Here is a 10,314-nt window from a genome sequence, read left to right on the forward strand (position 1 = left end):
ATTCCTTGTCAAATCTTGCATATGCATCACATACTGCATCCCGCACAGCATACCATGTTTGCATCATGTTGTTCGAGCATTTGCACGTGGTTGATTGTGTTCCTTTTGCTTGTTTGTCTTGTTTGGGTAAAGCCGGGAGACGAGTTCGCTAACGAGGAGACCGTTGAGTTTGCTTTCGAGGATCCAGTCAACTCTGACAACTTTGCAGGCAAAATGATCATACCCTCGAAATCACTTCTATCTTTGCTAGCTAGATGCTCGCTCTTTTGTTATGCCTATGCTATGATGCCTACCACTTGCTTATCATGCCTCCCAAATTGCCATGTCAAACCTCTAATCCCACCATGTCCTAGCAAACCGTTGATTGGCTATGTTACCACTTTTCTCAGCCCCTCTTATAGCATTGCTAGTTGCAGGTGAAGATTGGAGATCGTTCCTTGTTGGAACATTGTTTATTATTGAGATATCATTATATTACCTTGTTATCTTAATGCATCTATATACTTGGTAAAGGGTGGAAGGCTCGACCTTTTGCCTAGTGTTTTGTTCCACTCTTGCCGCCCTAGTTTCTGTCATATCGGTGTTATGTTCCCGGATTTTGCGTTCCTTACGCGGTTGGGTGATAATGGGAACCCCTTGACAGTTCGCCTTGAATAAAACTCCTCCAGCAATGCCCAACCTTGGTTTTACCATTTGCCACCTAGCCTCTTTTTCCCTTGGGTTTCCGGAGCCCGAGGGTCATCTTATTTGAACCCCCCGGGCCAGTGCTCCTCTGAGTGTTGGTCCAAACTAGAGCCCTGTGCAGCGCCCCCTCGGGGAAACTCGAGGTTTGGTTTTAGTTGTATGGAGCGCTCATCTGAGTGTGCCCTGAGAACGAGATATGTGCAGCTCCTATCGGGATTTGTCGGCACATTCGGGCGGTGTTGCTGGACTTGTTTTGTCTTTGTCGAAGTGTCTTGTAGAACCGGGATACCGAGTCTGATCGGAATGTCTCGGGAGAAGGTTTATCCTTCATTGACCGTGAGAGCTTGTGATGGGCTAAGTTGGGACTCCCTTGCAGGGATTTGAACTTTCAAAAGTCGTGCCCGCGGTTATGGGCAGATGGGAATTTGTTAATGTCCAGTTGTAGCTAACTTGAACCTTAACTTAATTAAAATGCATCAACTATGTGTGTTACCGTGATGGTCTCTTCTCGGCGGAGTCCGGGAAGTGAACACGGTGTTGGAGTAATGTTTGTCATAGGTTGTTCTTTAGTTAATCGTTCGTGCTTTGCCTTCTCTTCTTGCTCTCTTTTGCGAACAGGTTAGCCACCAAATATGCTAGTCGCTTGCTGCAGCTCCACATATTACCTTGCCTTTCCTATAAGCTTAAATAGTCTTGATCGCGAGGGTGCGAGATTGCTGAGTCCCTGTGGCTCACAGATTACTTCCAAACCAGATGCAGGGCCTGATGACTCCATTCCAGATGATGCGTTTGAGCTCAAGTGGAGTTCGACGAAGACTCACGCCGTTACTATGTGTCTTTCCCTGATGATCAGTAGTGGTGCCCAGTTGGGGCGATCGGGACCGTGTCCCATGTTGGGGTTGATCTTTTATTTTGGTACCGTAGTCGGACCATGAGTGATTGGATGATTGTAATGTTATTTATGTACTTTGCGTGATGTGGCGAGTGTAAGCCAACTATGTACCTTTCCCCTTATTATCTATTTACATGGGTTGTTGTGAAGATTACCTTACTTGCGACATTGCTTTCAATGCGGTTATGCCTCTAAGTCGTGCTCCGACACATAGGAGATATAGCCGCATCGAGGGTGTTACAGTTAATTTCTGAACTTCATAGATGATTTGAGCTGATATGGGTATATCTACTTGATGAAACATAAGTCTGAAACATTTGAAAAGTTCAAAGAATTTCAGAGTGAAGTAGAAAATCATCGTAACAAGAAAATAAAGTTTCTACGATCTGATCGTAGAGGTGAATATTTAAGTTATGAGTTTGGTCTTCATTTAAAACAATGTAGAATAGTTTCACAACTCACGCCACCTGGAACACCATAGCGTAATGGTGTGTCCAAACGTCATAGCCGCACTTTATTAGATATGGTGCGATCTATGATGTCTCTTACTGATTTACCACTATTGTTTTGGGGTTATGCATTAGAGATAGCTGCATTCACGTTAAATAGGGCACCATCTAAATCCGTTGAGATGACACCGTATGAACTATGGTTTGGCAAGAAACCAAAGTTGTCGTTTCTTAATGTTTGGGGCTGCGATGCTTATGTGAAAAAACTTCAACCTGATAAGCTCGAACCCAAATCAGAGAAATGCATCTTCATAGGATACCCAAAGGAGACTATTGGGTACACCTTCTATCACAGATCCGAAGGCAAGATTTTCGTTGCTAAGAATGGATCCTTTCTAGAGAAGGAGTTTCTCTCGAAAGAAGTGAGTGGGAGGAAAGTAGAACTTGATGAGGTAATTGTACCTGCTCCCGAATTGGAAAGAAGTTCATCACATAAATCAGTTCTAGTGATGCGTACACCAATTACTGAGGAAGTTAATGATGATGATCATGAAACTTTAGATCAAGTTACTACCAAACCTCGTAGGTCAAAAAGAATACATTCCGCACCAGAGTGGTACGGGAATCCTATTCTGGAAGTCATGTTACTAGACCATGACGAACCTACGAACTATGAGGAAGCGCTGATGAGCCCAGATTCCGCGAAATGGTTTGAGGCCATGAAATCTGAGATGGGATCCATGTGTGAGAACAAAGTATGGACTTTGATTGACTTGCCCGATGATTGGTGAGCCAATGAGAATAAATAGATCTTTCGAGGTGTTAATAGTAGTGTTACTATCTACAAAGCTCTAATTGTCACAAAGGTTTTCGACAAGTTCAAGGTGTTGACTACGATGAGATTTTCTCACTCGTATCAATGCTTATAGTCTGTCTAAATCATGTTAGGAATTGCCGCATTTTATGAAATCTGGCAAATGGATAACAAACTGCACTCCTTAATGGATTTATTAAATAAGAGTTGTATATGATGCAACCAGAAGGTTTTGTCAATCCTAAAGGTGCTAATAAAATGTGCAAGCTCCAGCAATCCATCTATGGACTGGTGCAAGCATCTTGGAGTTGGAATATACGCTTTGATGAGTTGATCAAAGCATATAGTTTTATATAGACTTGTGGTGAAGCTTGTATTTACAAGAAAGTGAGTGGGAGCACTACAGCCTTTCTGATAAGTATATGTGAATGACATATTGTTGATTGGAAATAATGTAGAATTTTCTGGAATGCATAAAGGAGTGTTTGAAAGGAGTTTTTCAAAGAAAGACCTCGGTGAAGCTACTTATAGATTGAGCATCAAGATCTATAGAGATAGATCAAGACGCTTGATAAAAAATTTCAATGAATACATACCTTGAAAAGATTTTGAAGTAGTTCAAAATGGAACAGTCAAAGAAGGAGTTCTTTCCTGTGTTGCAAGGTGTGAAGTTGAGTAAGACTCAAAACCCGACCACGACAGAAAATAGAAAGAGAATGAATGGCATTCCCTATGCCTCGGTCATAGGTTCTATAAAGTATGCTATGTTGTGTACCAGACCTATTGTGTACCTCGCTATAAGTTTGGCAAGAGGGTACAATAGTGATCCAGGAGTGGATCACTAGACAACGGTCAAAATTATCCTTAGTAGAATAAGGACATGTTTCTCGATTATGGAGGTGATAAAGAGTTCATCATAAAGAGCTACGTCGATGCAAGCTTTGACACCGATCTGGATGACTCCGAGTCTCGATTTAGATACATATTGAAAGTGGGAGAAATTATCTAGAGTAGCTCCGTGCAGAGCATTGTAGACATAGAAATTTGCAAAATCCATACAGATCTGTATATGACAGACCCGTAGACTTAAAACTTCTCTCACAAGCAAAACATGATCACACCTTAGTACTCTTTGGATGTTAATCACATGGCGATGTGAACTAGATTATTGACTCTAGTAAACCCTTTGGGTATTGGTCACATGGCGATGTGAACTATAGAGTGTTAAATTACATGATGATGTGAACTATTGGTGTTAAATCACATGGCGATGTGAACTAGATTATTGACTCTAGTGCAAGTGGAGACTGAAGGAAATATGCCCTAGAGGCAATAATAAAGTTATTATTTATTTCCTTATATCATGATAAATGTTTATTGTTCATGCTAGAATTGTATTAACCAGAAACTTAGTACATGTGTGAATACATAGACAAACAGAGTGTCCCTAGTATGCCTCTACTTGACTAGCTCGTTAATCAAAGATGGTTAAGTTTCCTAGCCATAGACATGTGTTGTCATTTGATGAACGGGATCACATCATTAGAGAACCACTACTGGAATCAGCTTCTTTGCCGTCTGCCATGGCAGACGGCAAAGGCATGGATCACAGACGGCAAAGTTCTTTGTCGTCCGCCAGCAGACGGCAAACAGTCCGTCTGAACATGTGCCAACGAAGGCCTTCTTTATCGTCCGCTTCCTGGAAACGGACGGCAAAGAATTGTGCCGTCCGCCATCCGAGGCCAGTAGACGGCATAGACAACGGACGGCAGTGTGGTGACGTGACAGCCATTAGGGGGTTAATGGCGCTCTTTGCCATCTGCCAGCGGACGACAAAGAGTCAAATCGCTTTGTCGTCCGCTGACAGACGGCAAAGAGCTCAGCTAGGCAGCACTGGGCAGCTGCCATGTGGCCAGCTATGCCGTCCGCCAGCGGACGGCAAAGTGATTTGAATCTTTGTCGTCCGTTGGCAGACGGCAAAGTGACCAAATAGGCAGCCAGTGTTCCCAGGTTTTACAAGTATCTGCCATGTGTCCTCTTTGCCGTCCGCTAGCAGACGGAAAAGAGCTTCGCCGTCCGCTAGCAGACGGCAAAGAGGCTACATATCCCCTGTTTTTATTTGAATCCATTTAATTTCACAGGAATTCACACACAGATATACATATATATATATATATATATATATTCACATGCGCAGCAGACATATGATGTATCCAACACATAGCTCCATCCATGACAACATACATTACATAATAAGAAACCGAGTTCCATCCATACATATTACAGTAACATCACAATGTTCATCTAACACATTGTTCCATGCATCCATATAACAAGTTCCACATTTTTCATCGATACAAACGAAAAAAAGAAAATGGAAACAAGCACTCCATCCATGCAAGCTTCCATATAGTGAATTAAATCTGCAAAATGGGAAACAAGAAAGTTAGAAGAAGAAGAAGACTAGAATAAGAAGAAGAAGAAGAAGAAGAAGAAGAAGAAGAAGAAGAAGAAGAAGAAGAAGAAGAAGAAGAAGAAGAAGAAAATGAAGAAGAAGGATAGTATGCCATTTTTTGTATAACTTAGAGATAACTTCATTTTGGAGAAGAAGAAGAAGAAGAAGAAGAAGAAGAAGAAGAAGATGATGAAGTTCTTCTTCTTCTTCTTTTTCTTCTTCTTCTTTTCTTCCTATTCCTTATTTTCTTCCTCTTCATGGATTTTCTTCATCTTATTATGTCATTTGTGGACTAAATAGGCTAAATTATATCATAAATGGACTAAATAGGCTAAATAAGAAGAAAAATGCCATTTTTGAGCATACCTAGCTAATTATGCCATTTTTTACCTAACTAAGCATATTATGAGATATAACTTAGAGCTAACTTCATTTTGGAGAAGAAGAAGAAAACTAGAAGAAGAAGAAGAAGAACAAGAACAAGAAGAAGAAGAAGAAGTCTTCTTCTAGTCTTCTTCTTCTCCTCCTTCTTCTTCTTCTTCTCCTTTTCTTCCTATTCCTTCTTTCCACCCTCTTCCTTGATTTTCTTCATCTTATTATGTCATTTGTGGACTAAATAGGCTAAATTATGTCATGAATGGACTAAACACGGTAAATAAGAAGAAAAATACCGTTATCACGGAGGTGTAGGAATGGTCGGGGCTGCGCCAGTGCCAGACGGAGGTGAAGGACCGCTCGGGGTTCCAGCATTGGCAGAAGGAGTGGTCGATGCTTATAGGGAGCCATGCTGCACCAAAAATCATTTCCAATAATGTCTCGTTAACAAGTTCGCAAACTGAAATGTGAATAGTAGTAAGCAACGACCATTCAAATCCAACTTACCATGGTCGCCGGAGCAATCTGGGCATCGACGAAGGGGCCTGACCATTTTTCTCGCACATGGTCTGCACATTTGGTTCTCATGAGTCAGTCATATTAGATAGTAATGTGAACATTAAGTGCATGATTGGGCTAATATGCACGAGAAATGGACCATGATGAGCTCCTATAGGGCCCGGTTAGCGCAGTCATTCTGGATCCTCTCCTCCTTCAACAGCTTAGTCGTCGTCTCCTCCATCTCCCTCTCCCTCTGCGCCGCCTCCCTTTTTGCCTCCTCCACAAGCGCCTGCATCTTCAATCTCTCTTTCTCAACAATAGCATGCAACACACCACTCCTCATTAGCATTGTAATCATCAACGGACGCACACACAATGTAATGGAGGAAAGGTGAGAGAGTCTGTATAACTAACCGCCATGCCGATCTCCGCGGGCCGTGCACGAGGCATTATCTCAGGATCAGAGCTACTCAGGCGCTTCTTGATCTGCGGGAGAGTCTTAGGACAACGTAACAGCCCATCACCAATGGCTTGAGAGCCATGGGACCTCCCGCCACCAGATATCATCACCAGCTCTGTATCAAAAGGATCCTGGCTCGGGTTAAAGTCCTCCCCTTTCCTCACCTTCGCCCCGTCTCTGTACTTCGCAAGCTTGTGGTGGGAGGACTTGTTGGTGAAGCTCTCTGGATCATCTAGGTCAAACTCCGTGAATGGCTTGGCCTTCTTGTACGGGGCCATATGGGTCATGCCATAAAGGTCGAACAGACTTGGCACAGGCTTCTTGTGGTGGTGCCCTGAGAGAGAGGAACAAAATATTAGTTAAGGGCTCAAGCTAGCATGAAGAATGATATTGCTCTGTAAATAGGTCATTTTGGAGCTAAGAAAGGTTATTATGTCATTTTCGAGGAAAATAAGCTAAGTTTAGGTCATTTTTGAGGTAACCAAGATTATTATGCCATGAATGAACTAGCTACGATTACTTTAGGTGGTTATTGAGCTATCGAAGGTTGTTATGCCATTTTTTAGTAACCTTATCATATTAAGTCATTTTATAGAGCTATCTAAGGTTATTATGTCATTTTATATAGCTAATTATGTCATGAATGAACTAGCTAAGATTAGTTTAGGTCGTTATTGAGCTATCGAAGGTGGTTATGCCATTTTTAACTAACTAAAGCATATAAAGTCATTTTATAGAGCTATCTAAGGTTATTATGTCATTTTGGAGCTAAATATGTAATAAATGAACTATCCAAGGTAGTTATGCCATTTTTTAACCAACTAAGCATATTAAGTCATTTTGGAAGGGATAAATGCTAGCATGAAGAATGAAATTGCATGAATCATGTAGCAAACCACATACCCAGTTATCCCCGTACTCAAACAGGTTGGAGCTCCCTTGATGGTGTGGCACACCTTCCATTTCGTCGCGCTTATCCTTGGCCCTCTGGTGTTCGACCCGCCATTCGGGAGAGCACCACGCATCCACCAAAGCCTCCCAACAGTCCATCTTATCCACACACCATCTCGGGGGCACCTAAGTTAGTCAAGAGAAATTTCAGCGCTACGCCTACGAATCAAATCAAGAAAACTTAGTTCAAGGCCTTAAGAATAGGTAATTACCTGCATGTACTTCTCCTTACTAAGAAACTTGCCGCGACACTTCCCCTTGGCCCTCCTAATACCCTTCGAGGCGTAGTAGTCTCGAACGGCCTGCACCCGAGCCTCGTGCCGTAAGTTCTGAAGTAGGCGCTTGCACTCGGTTTCAAAAACCATAGACGCGGCCTCCTACTCTCCCTCTGAAACCCTATAGAAGGTCTGCAATCAAACAAGACAACACTGATTAGTACAATCACTAGGTAATCACTAGGTAGTGTTAACTTTTAATTCTGTAAAGGGGAAATTACCCAAAACCGATGGAACACCATGTCGGCCACCGTCTCGCACAAGACACCGCCGACCATCTCCCCCGGCGGAGCCGAGGCAACCGAGTACAGCTCCCAGCTCAGTGCTAGCTGTGGAACCTGACCCTCACCGGGCAACGTGACCCACCCAAGGAAGTGCTGCCGACAAATCACACCAAGGACCTGGTTGGGCCTTGATACGTCCATTTTGCATCATGCTTTTATATCGATATTTATCGCATTATGGGCTGTTATTACACGTTATGTCACAATACTTATGCCTATTCTCTCTTATTTTACAAGGTTTACATGAAGAGGGAGAATGCCGGCAGCTGGAATTCTGGGCTGAAAAAGGAGCAAATATTAGAGACCTATTCTGCACAACTCCAAAAGTCCTGAAACTCCATGGAAGTTATTTTTGGAAATAATAAAAAATACTGGACGGAGAAAATACCAGAGGGGGGCCACACCCTGGCCACGAGGGTGGGAGGCGCGCCCTACCCCCTGGGCGCGCCCCCTGCCTCGTGGGCCCCCTGGTGGCCCTTCGGTGCCCATATTCCTACTATATGAAGTCTTTCGTCCGAGAAAAAATCACAAGCAAGCTTTCGGGAAGAAACTCCACAGCCACGAGGCGGAACCTTGGCGGAACCAATCTAGGGCTCCGGCAGAGCTGTTCTGCCCGGGAAACTTCCCTCTGGGAGGGGGAAATCATTGCCATCGTCATCACCAACGCTCCTCTCATCGGGAGGGGGCCAATATTCATCAACATCTTCACCATCACCATCTCCTCTCAAACCCTAGTTCATCTCTTGTATCCAATCTTTGTCCCAAAGCCTCAGATTGGTACCTGTGGGCTGCTAGTAGTGTTGATTACTCCTTGTTGTTGATGCTAGTTGGTTTATTTGGTGGAAGATCATATGTTCAGATCCATTATGCATATTAATACTCCTTTGATTATGAACATGAATATGATTTGTGAGTAATTACATCTGTTCCTGAGGACATGGGAGAAGTCTTGATATTAGTAGTCATGTGAATTTGGTATTCGTTTGATATTTTGATGAGATGTATGTTGTCTCTCCTCTAGTGGTGTTATGTGAACGTCGACTACATGGCACTTCACCATTATTTGGGCCTAGAGGAAGGCATTGGGAAGTACTAAGTAGATGATGGGTTGCTAGAGTGACAGAAGCTTAAACCCTAGTTTATGCGTTGCTTTGTAAGGGGCTGATTTGGATCCATATGTTTCATGCTATGGTTAGGTTTACCTTAATACTTCTTTTGTAGTTGCGGATGCTTGCAATAGGAGTTAATCATAAGTGGGATGCTTGTCCAAGTAAGGACAACACCCAAGCACCGGTCCACCCACATATCAAATTATCAAAGTACCGAACGTGAATCATATGAACGTGATGAAAACTAGCTTGACGATAATTCCCATGTGTCATTGGGAGCGCTTTTCTCTATATAAGAGTTTGTCCAGGCTTGTCCTTTGCTACAAAAAGGATTGGGCCACCTTGCTGCACTTTATTTACTTTTGTTACTTGTTATCCGTTACAAATTACCTTATCACAAAACTATTTGTTACCTATAATTTCAGTGCTTGCAGATAATACCTTACTGAAAACCGCTTGTCATTTCCTTCTGCTCCTCGTTGGGTTCGACACTCTTACTTATCGAAAGGACTACGATAGATCCTTTATACTTGTGGGTCATCAAGACTCTTTTCTGGCACCATTGCCGGGGAGTGAAGCACCTATGGTAGGTGGAATTTGGTAAGGAAAAAATTATATAGTGTGCTGAAATTTACTGTCACTTGTTACTATAGAAAGTAATCCTTTGAGGGGATTGTTCGGGGTATCTTCACCCCAACCGGTAGAGCAAATAGTTGCTCCTCAACCTACTGAACCTATTGAAAATGTTTACTTTGAAATTCCTTCAGGTATGATAGAGAAACTGCTAGCTAATCCTTTTGCAGGAGATGGAACATTGCATCCCGATTTACACTTAATCTATGTGGATGAAGTTTGTGGATTATTTAAGCTTGCAGATATGCCCGATGATGTTATTAAGAATAAGGTCTTCCCTTTATCTTTGAAGGGAGATGCATTGACATGGTATAGGCTATGTGATGATATGGGATCATGGGACTACAAGTGATTGAAATTGGAATTTCATCAGAAGTTTTATCCTATGCATCTTGTTCATCGTGATCGTAATTGTATATATAATTTTTTGCC

This window comes from Triticum aestivum, chromosome 2A (assembly GCF_018294505.1).
Source record: "Triticum aestivum cultivar Chinese Spring chromosome 2A, IWGSC CS RefSeq v2.1, whole genome shotgun sequence".
Taxonomy (NCBI): domain Eukaryota; kingdom Viridiplantae; phylum Streptophyta; class Magnoliopsida; order Poales; family Poaceae; genus Triticum; species Triticum aestivum.